The following is an 11,831-nucleotide window of genomic DNA, read 5'->3' as shown; positions in this document are numbered from 1 at the left end:
GGTTGAAGGATTTCATTAAAAAAGGCTCTCTGTGGACACTAAAAAAAATCTTACACATTTTAATAAAGAAAATTAATTTGGCACTTCTAACAATCAAAAGTGTACCATTTTCTTTTCTGAGAGCATCTGATGTAATGAGACAAAATATCAAAGTTTGAGTATAGCTCAATTTCCATGGAAGATAGGTTTTACAACTTTTTTTCAACATACAGTATTTCCATTGACCCCAGATCTGGCTACCTTTCAGAAATACATGGAAAGCACAACACATGTGAATCACATTTTCATAAGGATATCCATTAAGTTTGGACCATCTCCAAAATCCAATATCATGGTAATGAAAGAACTACAAGTGTCTGATTGCAGAAACCCTTCCTCATCAAGCTTGCTGAACTTTTCCTTTTGCAAAATGACAAAAGTATTTTTTAAAATAAGTGCTCAGTATATTCAATTCCTAGTTTAGAATCACATAACTCCTTTTACATTTTGAATTCATCCAAATCCTTTATGCTAGGTCTTTATCAAGCCGATTAAAATGTTTTTATTCTGTGCTATTTTAGAATTTTTCCAGAGACATTTGCTCTCTGGCTTTGGGAAACAGGTAGAGTGGAGTTAATGCAGTGTCGTGAAGAACAGGAAACAAATTGGTGCTGCCATATTCCCTTTCTCTCTTCAAACTTATGAATATCTCAGTGATAAGCTGCTGAATAATAGATATTTTTGTAAAGTGGCATTTTCCACTAGCTAACCATTTAAGTCGGAATCGGCTCAATAGTAGTGAATTTGGTGTGGGTTCAACCCCAGTTTCAAACAGGGCATCCTGCTCTCTCCACTGCCTGACAGAGACTTTCTGAGGATGAAATAGACATACATTTTCCAGGATGGAAAACAGGACAAGAAGGATTCGGTGAGAAGTTCTTAGGCATTCCTCATGAGGGGAAAGCAAGCAGCAGCAGCCTGTCGGAGCTGCCCTCTATGGGAGCGTGTCATAACAGATTTAGGAAATGATAATCCAAGCCACAGAGAAATATTGAGCTAGTGGGAGGGGGGATACATTTTCTAACTGTGAAGCTATTTAACATTTAGTTCCATGGAGTGAACAGTTTATGGGGAAATTCTTGGCTTCCCGGCTAAGATAATTCCCTGAGGGTGCCTCTTCTATCCTCATCTTAAAATAGACCACTGAATCTTGGAATGGCGAGGATTTTCAATGCTTTTTTTTTTTTTTTTTTCAAATTTGAGTATGTAAATTACTTATCTCCTCAAAATAACTTCAGAAATATTTTCAGATATTTTTAAACAAATAGTTTTATTCTGTATTCAATTAGAAATAATATTGGCTTCATACTATTACATATATAATTGTGAGGAGAAATAGCATTAACAAACCAAAAATGACTTAAACATTTGGAGCAGAAATATAAAAATGGAAGTGATTTTCATTAGGCATTTTTATCTAGTATTTGTAATACACAGTGTATCTATTATCATTATTAATCAGTATTATGAATTCTTCATAATATGTCTTAAATCAACCAGTGTTTGTCACATATGTTCTACATACAAAGCTTTGTAGTAAGCATGAGAGAAACACATATTCAGGAAAAGTATCTTGTAAAATGTTGCAGGCACATGTCCTATGCACTAACTTTCTTAAAGAGTAAAGGAAACACACAAATTAATCTGTTTATCAGCAAATATTGACTAAGTGCCTACTATGTCCCTGAAACTGTGGTTAGCTGCTAGAAATTTAAAAGGGAAAAATTGATGTTTGCTGTCCCCATAAATCATGTAGGATAGTGGAGGAGAGAGATAATAAAAAATAATTACCCTGAAATTTTATCAAAATAAAATCTAATTTGGAAGTATATATTTCTAAGATCTTACATAACGGGGCCAAGCTAATCATTCAGGAGACCATGTCCAAAATAAGATGTACAGAAAAAGTCTGTTACTTCAAGATCCATGCAGGGTGGAGAGAGTGACAGGTAAGAAAGTAAAATATGTTCGGGTCTTAGAGTAGAGTTAAGGTCTAGAATATAATCACTATTCTGGAATTCAGTCTGTAAGAATGGGAGTGACAAAAAGTGAGGGTAAAGGGTGAAGCAAGAATCCGATCATTTTAGTCCTTGAACACTAATTAATGACATTAGGATTTGTGTTCAGATTTGTTCAACCATTTAAAGGAACCACTGAAGATTTTTTTTTTTAATCAAACTAACCTTTACAGTGGCAGCGTTGTGGAGCATGGGTTGGGAGGAAAGCAGGAAGATTAACAATATATTCAGAATGTAGAGTGCCATTCTTAGTACCTATGGAGTGTGGAGAGAGAATGAAGAAGACCAAGCCAGAATAACCCTGCCTTTTTGCATGAGGCAGCTAGATGACTGCAGGTGCCGATCACATATTCAGGGGATAAAGAAGGAAGAACCATTTTCTAAGACGGGACAACTTGTGAGTTCAGTTTATATTTCTACTTTCACACACTATAAAGGTCTCTAAGTAATAACACCTAATTGGCAAATGCCCTATAGAACCTGAGAAGAGTTGATTTGAAGAAAAAAGATTCAAGTTTCTCATCACTCAAGGGGAAAAGACTGCTAAATAACTGTAATTATTACAGACGTTCCACACGCTCTCTGGGAGCCCTTATCCTTGGTCCTAAGGGTGTAGGGGTCCTATATGAAGAAAAGCCAAGGCATGTCAGAAAGGTAATGCCCTTACAAACAGTCTGCATCCAACAGTGGAAAGGAACCCCTTAGAAAACCAACAAAAAACAAAGCCACCGCCGAAGAATCCATTCTGACTTGCAGTGGTCCCAAAAGACAAGAGTAGAACTGCCTCATTGGCAGGCATGTTGTTCCGGAAAAGTGGCTGGTTGGTTCAAATCACTGATCTTTCAGTCAGCAGCAAGCTCTCTAACCACTGTGCCACCATGGCTCCCTGTGGATAAGAAATGAGAGCATAAACATCCTGACTCCCTCCCGCCCCTCTCTCACCCCCTTTTGGGATAATTCTGAAATGTGTTCTACACTGTTTACAAGAGCTATTCAGTAGGATCTAGCTCAGTTACCATGGTGATAAGATGCTAGTTAATTCACCCTTTGTTGCATCTTTCTCTGACTTACTTTATCATTCCTCAAATTACGTTTTCTTGAATAAGGTCCAAATTTAAATCTTCTCGCTCCAATCCTTGTTTCAGGATTTGCTTCTGCTGGAAGTAAAATTAGAATAGGTGTTCAGAGAATTTGTCTTAGGAAGCAATCTACTGACAAGGGGTTCTGATCAGTGGTCACATGGTCATATGACCACAGTAGCCAGTGGTGAGTGAGGACATTATAACTCATAATGTACTACAGTAACATAATTCACTAGGTTCTCATGTGTGCTGAGCTCAAATATAGTAAGGATTGTGAGATAGTATGGGAATGGGCAGTGTATTGTACATAGAGTTGTCCACAGGTTGCTATGAGTTGGAAGTACTCAATAATACCTAACGACAACAAGTGGAAGAGAGTTCACTGACTAATACAATACTTCTAGTCTCAAAGGATACAGTCTTAGAAATTAAAAAGATATAAAGTAAAGTAGTTTGTGGTAGTGCCTGGGGCTAGCCATTGGGCTGCTAACCCCATGCTCAGCAATTGCATCCCTTCACTAACTTCAGGATACAGGTGAGGCTGTGTGCGTTTTTAAATATATACGTAGTCTAAGAACTCAAGTTTCTTACTCCAGTAAAGAATTACAATCTCAGAACCTCGCAGAGGAACTTCTAACCTATCCCATAGAATCACCGGGAGTCAGAATTGACTTGATGGCAGTGAATTTGGTTTTTGAAAGCAAATAATTCAATCAAATTTAGTTTGAAACTGTGTCTCAGACTATACTTGTCTTTCAGACAAGTGACCTAATGACAACTAGAGACTTTCTTTTATGCGGAAATCAGAACATGGGCAATTAAATTAATTTATTCGATTGGAAACATACTATACCAACCCTATACTTAAAAATGCTTCTCCTGTCTCCCTTCAGCTACATCCCAATGGCTTTTCTCCGGCTCCTAAAAATACTCTTTAGAAGGATGTCCGAAGACATGGCACGGGAGTCCACATCTAATCTCCAGCTATACTCGAGGGAAATAGAATCCAATCGTACATCTGTCCAAAAATAATTCATATGAGGCAGAAGTCAGTCATGTCTCTACCCTCCAAGTCTCTTTACTGTTTTCTGACACCAACCATCTTTCTCTCTGACACGTGGGTTGTTTTTCACTTTATTTTTTTAAAGTGCGCTTATAGGAAAAGTAGAGATAATAAAAAAAGCTTTTGCCCCTTATTCAGATTCATCACCAACTTAAAACACTTATTCCTTTTGTTTTGTTTTGTTTCTGGATTTTGGAGACTCAATTACAGAATTCAGGCCTCTGTGCTGCTTTTTGGTGTGCCTACTTTCTCAAAACCAGTATATTATTTTACATAATTATAGTATATGTCAAAAATTAGGAAATGTAGCATTTATATAATACTATTATATATTTACAGTCATATTCAAATGGATAGTTTCTATTTTTATAACATATGTATTTTCGATTGGGATTCAGGATTATTATATTTGCCTTTTATATCATCTTTAATTTGAAACTGTGCCTTGCACCATACGTGTCTTTCATACAAGTGACATTTTTTAAACTGTACTGTCCATATTTTGTAAAACAAGCTTGTCTCATGATTGTATTTAGATATGTCATTGTGGGCTACCATACTACTTAAGTGGTTTGGGATCTTCAGAATATTTCCAGACACTGAGCAGGCACCTAAAGTTGGCTTGTTCCCTTATGAGTCTCATTAAGAAGCCAGTTCCCACCAAGGTGACTGCTGTGCCACCAACTTCTGAGGACTTAGTCACTGAAAATCTTACAAAGAGCATCAGAACATTGTCACGTGCTGAAGACCTCACGAATATAAGTAGAACATTGTCAAGGACAGTGCCCAAAATGACCCCATCAGGTCACCAGCCCCTAATGAAAATATGACTGAGGATGACCTGCCTTTCAAAGGACAGTCAAAAAGAATGAGGCTGGTAAATTATTTGGGGTCTTCATTTGCTAATGGGGCACCATTCAAAATGATTTAAAGAAAAAGTAAAAACCAAATCAACTGAAAACACCAATTGATACATAGAACTTGGAATACACAAAGTATGAATCTATGAAAATTTAAATTGGTGAAAAATGAAATGGAACACATAACAGACATCTGAGGCATTGGCGAGCTAGAATAGTCTGGGGTTGGCATATAAATATGACACAACTATGTTGTTTACTGTGCCAGGAATGACAGAATCCTGAGGAATCACATCAGATTCTTCTTCAAAGAGGACTTTTCAAGATCTTTCTTGAAGTACAACCCTTTCTGTGACAGGATTATATCTAAGTGCATTTAAGGAAATCCAATCAACACAACTATTATTCAAAATTATGCACCAACCATTATAGCTAGAGCTGAAGAAATTGAAAATTTACCTATATCTTTGGTCTAAAATTGATCTAACATACAATAAATATATATTGACACTTATTGGTGATTGGAATGCAAAAACTAGAAACAAAGAGTAGTCAGAAAATATGATCTTGGTGGTAGAAATTAATAGTGCATGATAGAATTTTTCAAAACCAATGACTTCTTTATGGAAAATACCTTCTTTTCAACAACACAAAAGGAGACTACACACATGAACTTCTCCAGATAGAATACACAGAAATCAATCAAATTGACTACGTGTGTGAAGAAATAATGAAGAAGCTCTATATCAGTAGCTAAAACTAGGGCATTGCCAACAGTGGAACAGACAAATGCTGATATATAAGCTCAGGTTGAAGCTAAGGAAAATGAAAACAAGTTCACAAGAGCCCAATCTGAATTTTTGCATTAGATTCATATACACCAGTTGCTTTCAATCCCAGGATACCCTTAGTGCCTAGGAATATCTGGAAATACTATTGATTGTTGTAAATAAAGAAATCTTACTTGCATAATAAATCCTACTGGTAGAAGACATGGATGATATAAAACATCACAATATGTAGAACAAATCTATATATTATCTGGCCCTAGATCACTATAGTAATGAGACTGAGAAACCCCGATCAACTCAAAAATCCTGATATCAATGGCAAACAGTGTTTTAATTTTAGACTCTTCGGAAGTGTTGTAACTTTTCATGAGATCATGTTATACAAACAGCTTAGGCCACATTGTACTTCTTACTATTACGAGTACTGTTCTGTTCTTTTTATTTCTATACTGATAAAGGAAACACTTCATAATCTTCTTCTAAGGGATACACCTTAGTCTTGCTTTCCCAAAGAGTTGCTTCCTCCGTGTAGGGTCCGGGGTGGGAGACTGAATTATGATTCCTAGTAGGACTGCTCTTCTTTCTTACCACCTCAAGTCTGGCCCCCAAACTGAGCAAGTGTGATCCCTTTATACATTTTCTGATCCTTTCTATGAACAAGCAGATTGGTTTTTAAGCTTATCCTGTTGACATTCGCAGTTCTAGGAAGTAAGAGGCTTGTTTTGCTCTAAGCTTTGTCCCTGTGGATAAGTCTGCTCTGATGGCACCCATCTTTAAGGGAGTTGAACAATCCCCTAAATAAACTCAAACCCATCTGCTGAAGAATCTAAAAAGAGTCAGAAGTGTGATTACAGGAAATTGAGACTTTGGTCTTCCCGGTCCCTCTGGAATTTCTTGGTGCTGTTGTTTCATTTTCATGAACCTTTGAATTTTTTAGGGAACGAATTCTGTTTTCTTCAGACTTGTGCTTCAATCTTAGGAAATTGAGAAATGAAGAAATCTTGTGGACAGAGGAAGTTATAGCTGGATGGACTACAGTGAAGTAAAATAAAGAGAGCACTGTCAAATGGGTTTGACAACCCTCTTCCCCTCAACTATTTTAATACCTTTTTGTGAGGGTTCACTTTGATAGAAAGAGAGCTTGGTTAGCTAGAGGCAGTTCTAAGTCTCCCCTCTGGTTCGGCCATGGACTAATTGCATTCTCTGAGTCTGAACAAGTTTCAGGAGGATAATATACTCACAGGGTATAGTTTAGAATTAAATATAACAACCTCCCTTCAAGGAGCTAATGCACAGCAAGTGTTTCATAAGCATTACATTTTACTTTCTCAGCACACTTCTTTGTGTTACAGTCTCTAATTCTCTTTAAGAAGAGGAGTGTCTGCTATGCCCTACCACAGAGATGTTATTTTTTGGCAATCTTAATCACCTAAAGAGTGATTTCTAGTTTTTCCTCATTTCCTTGGTAGATTTCTTTTGTCTTTTATCATAGATCTCTGCTATTGAGGATGATAAAATAATTTCCGTGGTTGCTTTTGGAACGAACTCTTCCTTATGATGGATATTTCAGAAGGAGAACGTGGCCATTCTCAAAATCTCTCTGTGTTCTACTCTAGAAACAGATCTTAAGGCACATGGTGCATATACTTGTATGTTAGTGTCCATAGAGTGTTGTCAGTTCATATGATAAACCACTCCACAGATACACAATGGAGAAAATGTTCCAAAATTGATTGTGGTTATGATTGCACAACTCTTTTGGATGGGTAGGAGACATTGATTTGCATTGTATGTGAATGATATGTCAGTAAGCGGTCAACATATAAAGGTCTTTCTGTCCTTCTCTGTTTCCAGCAAAGACCCCCTCAGTGTTGATGATCCTCATTCTATGTCCCTGGCAGTTCCCTAGCTATGTACTGTGGCAACCATTTCTTAATTTGTTTTTAGCAAAATTTACTTGTGTGTAATATGAAAGCTATTGTTCAGTAATTTTCATTTCATATTGGGTCACCTTTCTTTGAAATGGGCACAAATATTAATCTCTTCTAGTCAGTTGGTCTTATTGTTGTCTTGCAATTTTCTTAGGATGGAAAATTTCACATCTCCAGTGCTTTATGGATGTTGGAACATTTCTACTAGTGTTCTGTCAATTCCAGGAGACTTGCTTTCACCAACTCCTTCAGTGCAATATATAGTGCTGCAATACCATCAGCTCTTGATCGTATACAATTTCCTGAAGTGTTTGAATGGTTACCAATTATTTTGGTGATTGTGCTGTTGTTGTTAGGTACCAATGAGTTTGTTCCACTCATAGCGATCCTGCGTACACCAGAACAAGACACTGCCCAGTCTTGCACCATACTCCGAATTATTCTTATACTTTAGTCCACTGTTGCAGCCACGGTTTCAATCCATCTTGTCATTGAGGGCCTTCCTCAGTTTGGCTCCCCCTCCTTCTCCAGAGGCTGGCATCTCCTGATAACGTGTCCAAAATACATGAGGACATGTCCTGTCATCCTTGTTTGTAAGGAGCAATCGGACTGTTGGTTCCTTTGGCAGTCCGTTGTGCTTTCTGCATTCTTCTACAACATGACAATCCAAATTCATAGATTCCTCCCCAGGCTGCCTTCTGCAATGTCCACCTTTCACAGACGTATGAGGTGATCGCAAATAGCGTGCCATGGGTCAGGTGCCCCTTAGTCCTCAAAGAAACAGCCTTGCTTGTCAATACCTCAAAGAGGTCTTGTGCAGATTTACCCAGTACAACAAGTCTTTTGATCTCTTGACTGCTGCTTACATGAGCAACAATTGCGGTTCCAAGCAAAATTAAATCCTTGACAAGGTTACACAAGGTTACACAACAATACATATTTTGTAATGATTCATACAGTCAAAAGCTTTTGCATAGGCAACAAAATCATCTTCCTGTTATTCTTTGCTTTCAACCAAGAGCCATCTGACATCAGCAACGACATGCCTTATTCCAAGTACTCTTTTGAATCTAGCTTGAACCTCTGGCAGCTCCCTCTCAATGTACTACTGAAGCCATTGCTGGATGATCTTGAGCAAAATTTTACTTGCATGTCATATTAATGATATTGCATTATAATTTGACAATTCTGTTGGGTCACCTTTTCTTTGCAACGGGTACAGATATGGATCTCTTCCAATCATTTGGCCCAGTGACTGTCTCTCAAATTTCTTAGCCTACATGAGTGAGTGCTTCCAGGCCTGCATCAGCTTATTAGAACCTTCCACTGGTGTTCCACCAACCTCTGGAGCCTGGTTTCTGTCTGCACTCATGCTACGGGGCAGCTTGCAGTTCTTCATGCAGTACCGTTTTTCTTGGTCATATGCTATTTCTTGAAATAGTTGAATGCTGACTACTTTTTTGATATAGTGACTCTGTATACTTTCTGTCTTTTGATGCTTCCTGCATCTTTTCACCATTTTGCTCATAGAATCTTTCCTACTGCAGCTCAAAGCTTGGATTTTTTCTCTAGTTCTTTCCGTTTAAGACGTGCTGAGTGTGTCCCTCCTTTTGGCTTTTCTAACTCTAGGTCTTTGCATAATTTATTCTATTTTATTTTGTGTTCTGCAACCGCCCTTTGGGAATTTCTTTTCAGCTCTTTGATTTCATGATTTCTTCTAATTGTTTTAAGTTCTCAAAAATGGAGAGCGAGTTTCAGTCTCTTCTGATATCCAGTTAGAATTTTCCTCTCTCATCTCTTAAATGGCCTTTACATTTATACATGTACGATGTTCCTGATATTATCCCACAGCTCAACAAATCTTCTCTCATTAGGGCTCATTGCATCAAAACTGGTCTTGAGGTGTTCTTGATATTCAAGTGGAGTTTAGCAAGGTTACAACTTGATTTCAGTGACTCTGGGGTTATTTTCTTTAGTTTCAAACTGAACTTACAGATGAGTGCTTGATGGGCAGTTTCGCTGTTGGCCCCTGGCCTGGGTTTAGATGCTGATATTGAACTTCCCCCTAATTTCATCCCACAGATGTACTCAACTTGACACTTAATATTCCATCTGGAGACCTTCATGTGAGTAGTCATCTTTTGTGCTGTTCAACTGAGGTATTTATCAGGCATAAGTTGTTAGTTTTGTGAAATTCTATCATGCAACCTGAACCTTCACTTCTGTCAGCAAAACCATATTTTCCCACTACTGTGCCTTCTTCTTTGTTTCCAACGTTTGCTTTCCATTCCCTAAAAGTTAACAATGCATCTTTATTTGATGTTTGATCAATGAAGACCAAGGTAGAGTTCTTTAATTTCATCGTCACTAGCTTTGGTAGTTTGTGCATACATTTGAATAATAGTTGCATTGACTGGATTTCCTCATATGTGGTTAGAGAATATTGCATCACACGCACCACTGTACTCCAAGAAAGCTCTTGAAATGTCCCTTTTTACTGTGAAGGTACTGCTAGTCCTCTTGATTGCCTCATTCCTAACAGAGTAACCCATATGATTTTCTGGTTCAAAATGGCCAATAAAAGTCCATTTCATCTCTATAATGCCTAGGATATCTGTATTTGTGTTTCCCGTTTCATTTTTGACACTTTCCAATATTCCTACATTTATGTTTCATGCATCTAAGTCTCAAGTGTTAAGAGATGTCTGCAGCTGTTTTGTCCATTATACTCATGCTGCACCAGAAAATGAATGTCTTAAAGAAATATACTCTGGCAGTCTTTACTCCATCCATAACATTATGATAAATTCTCCTCTGAGAAGGTATCTCTTCTGTAGTTCTGAATGCCTTACAATAGGAGGGGTTCATTGTCTGGGAATATATTTGACAATGTTCCGCTTCTATGTATGAAGTGTTCAGTATCTGACAATGTTTCAATGCTGTCTATCAGGCTAATTTCTCAGAAGTGGCTGGCTTATGCCTTCTTTATAGTCTGATTTTAGTATGAAAGTTCTGTTGAAGCCTGTTTCCTATGGGTGATCCTTATAGTATTTGAAATATTAATGGCTTAGCTTCCAGCAGCCAGCAACACACAAGCTACACAGAAAACAAATCGACCGACAAGTGATTGCTGTTGTTGTTGTTGTTGTTGTTGTTGTTGTTGTTGTTGTTGTTAGGTGGCATGGATTTGGTTCTCTCACATAGTGACCCTGCACAGAACAGAATGAAAACTGACTGGTCATGTATCATTCTCAGATTTTCCTATGTTTGAGCCCTTTGCTGCAGCCACCATCAATCCATCTCATTGCAGGATTCTCTCTCTTTTGCTGCCTTCCACTCACCCAAACATTTGTCCTTCTCCAGGGACTGGTCTTTCCCGACAACATGTCCAAACAAGTGACTAGAGAGAAGCAAATCAGACCCAAAAGGCAATGCCATCTCATTACCAATCAAATGGTTATCATTTTCAATATGTTATGAGAAATTAAATGCATTGGCAAGGGTGTGGGAAAATTGTATCCTTCATTCATTTCTGTTGAAGATCTCAATGTTCAAAATATTGAGCATGGACTTATCTCATGATTTAGCAATACCAATCCAATGTATATACCCGAAATGATGGAGAGTGAGAAAACAAATGGAAAGCCATACATCAGTGTCCATTGCTGCACAGTTTACAGTAGACAAAAATAGAAACAATATAAGTATCTATCTCCAGAGAACTGAATAGAAACTCTTTAAGCATCCACTTCCAGTGAAATATATATTCAGAGAACTGAATATACAAAACGCGGTATATATATAAAAGGAATATTAAGCAAGGCTCTAGAGGGATAAAGTTTAGATGATTGCTACATGGATGAACCATGAAAATATTATGTAAGTTGAGTCGATTAAATAAATCATGAAAAGATCAACACTGTATGATTTCGTTAATAAGGAATAGGCAGATCTATAGGGATGAAAAACTTTTAGGGATTACTAGGAGTAGAAGGAAGGAGGAAAGGAAAAATCATTTCTTAGGAGGCACTCAGTGCAAATGAACAT

This window comes from Echinops telfairi, unplaced genomic scaffold (assembly GCF_000313985.2).
Source record: "Echinops telfairi isolate 266 unplaced genomic scaffold, ASM31398v2 ScPeMD7_5868;HRSCAF=6743_1, whole genome shotgun sequence".
Lineage (NCBI taxonomy): Eukaryota > Metazoa > Chordata > Mammalia > Afrosoricida > Tenrecidae > Echinops > Echinops telfairi.
This window is presented reverse-complemented; position numbering follows the sequence as displayed.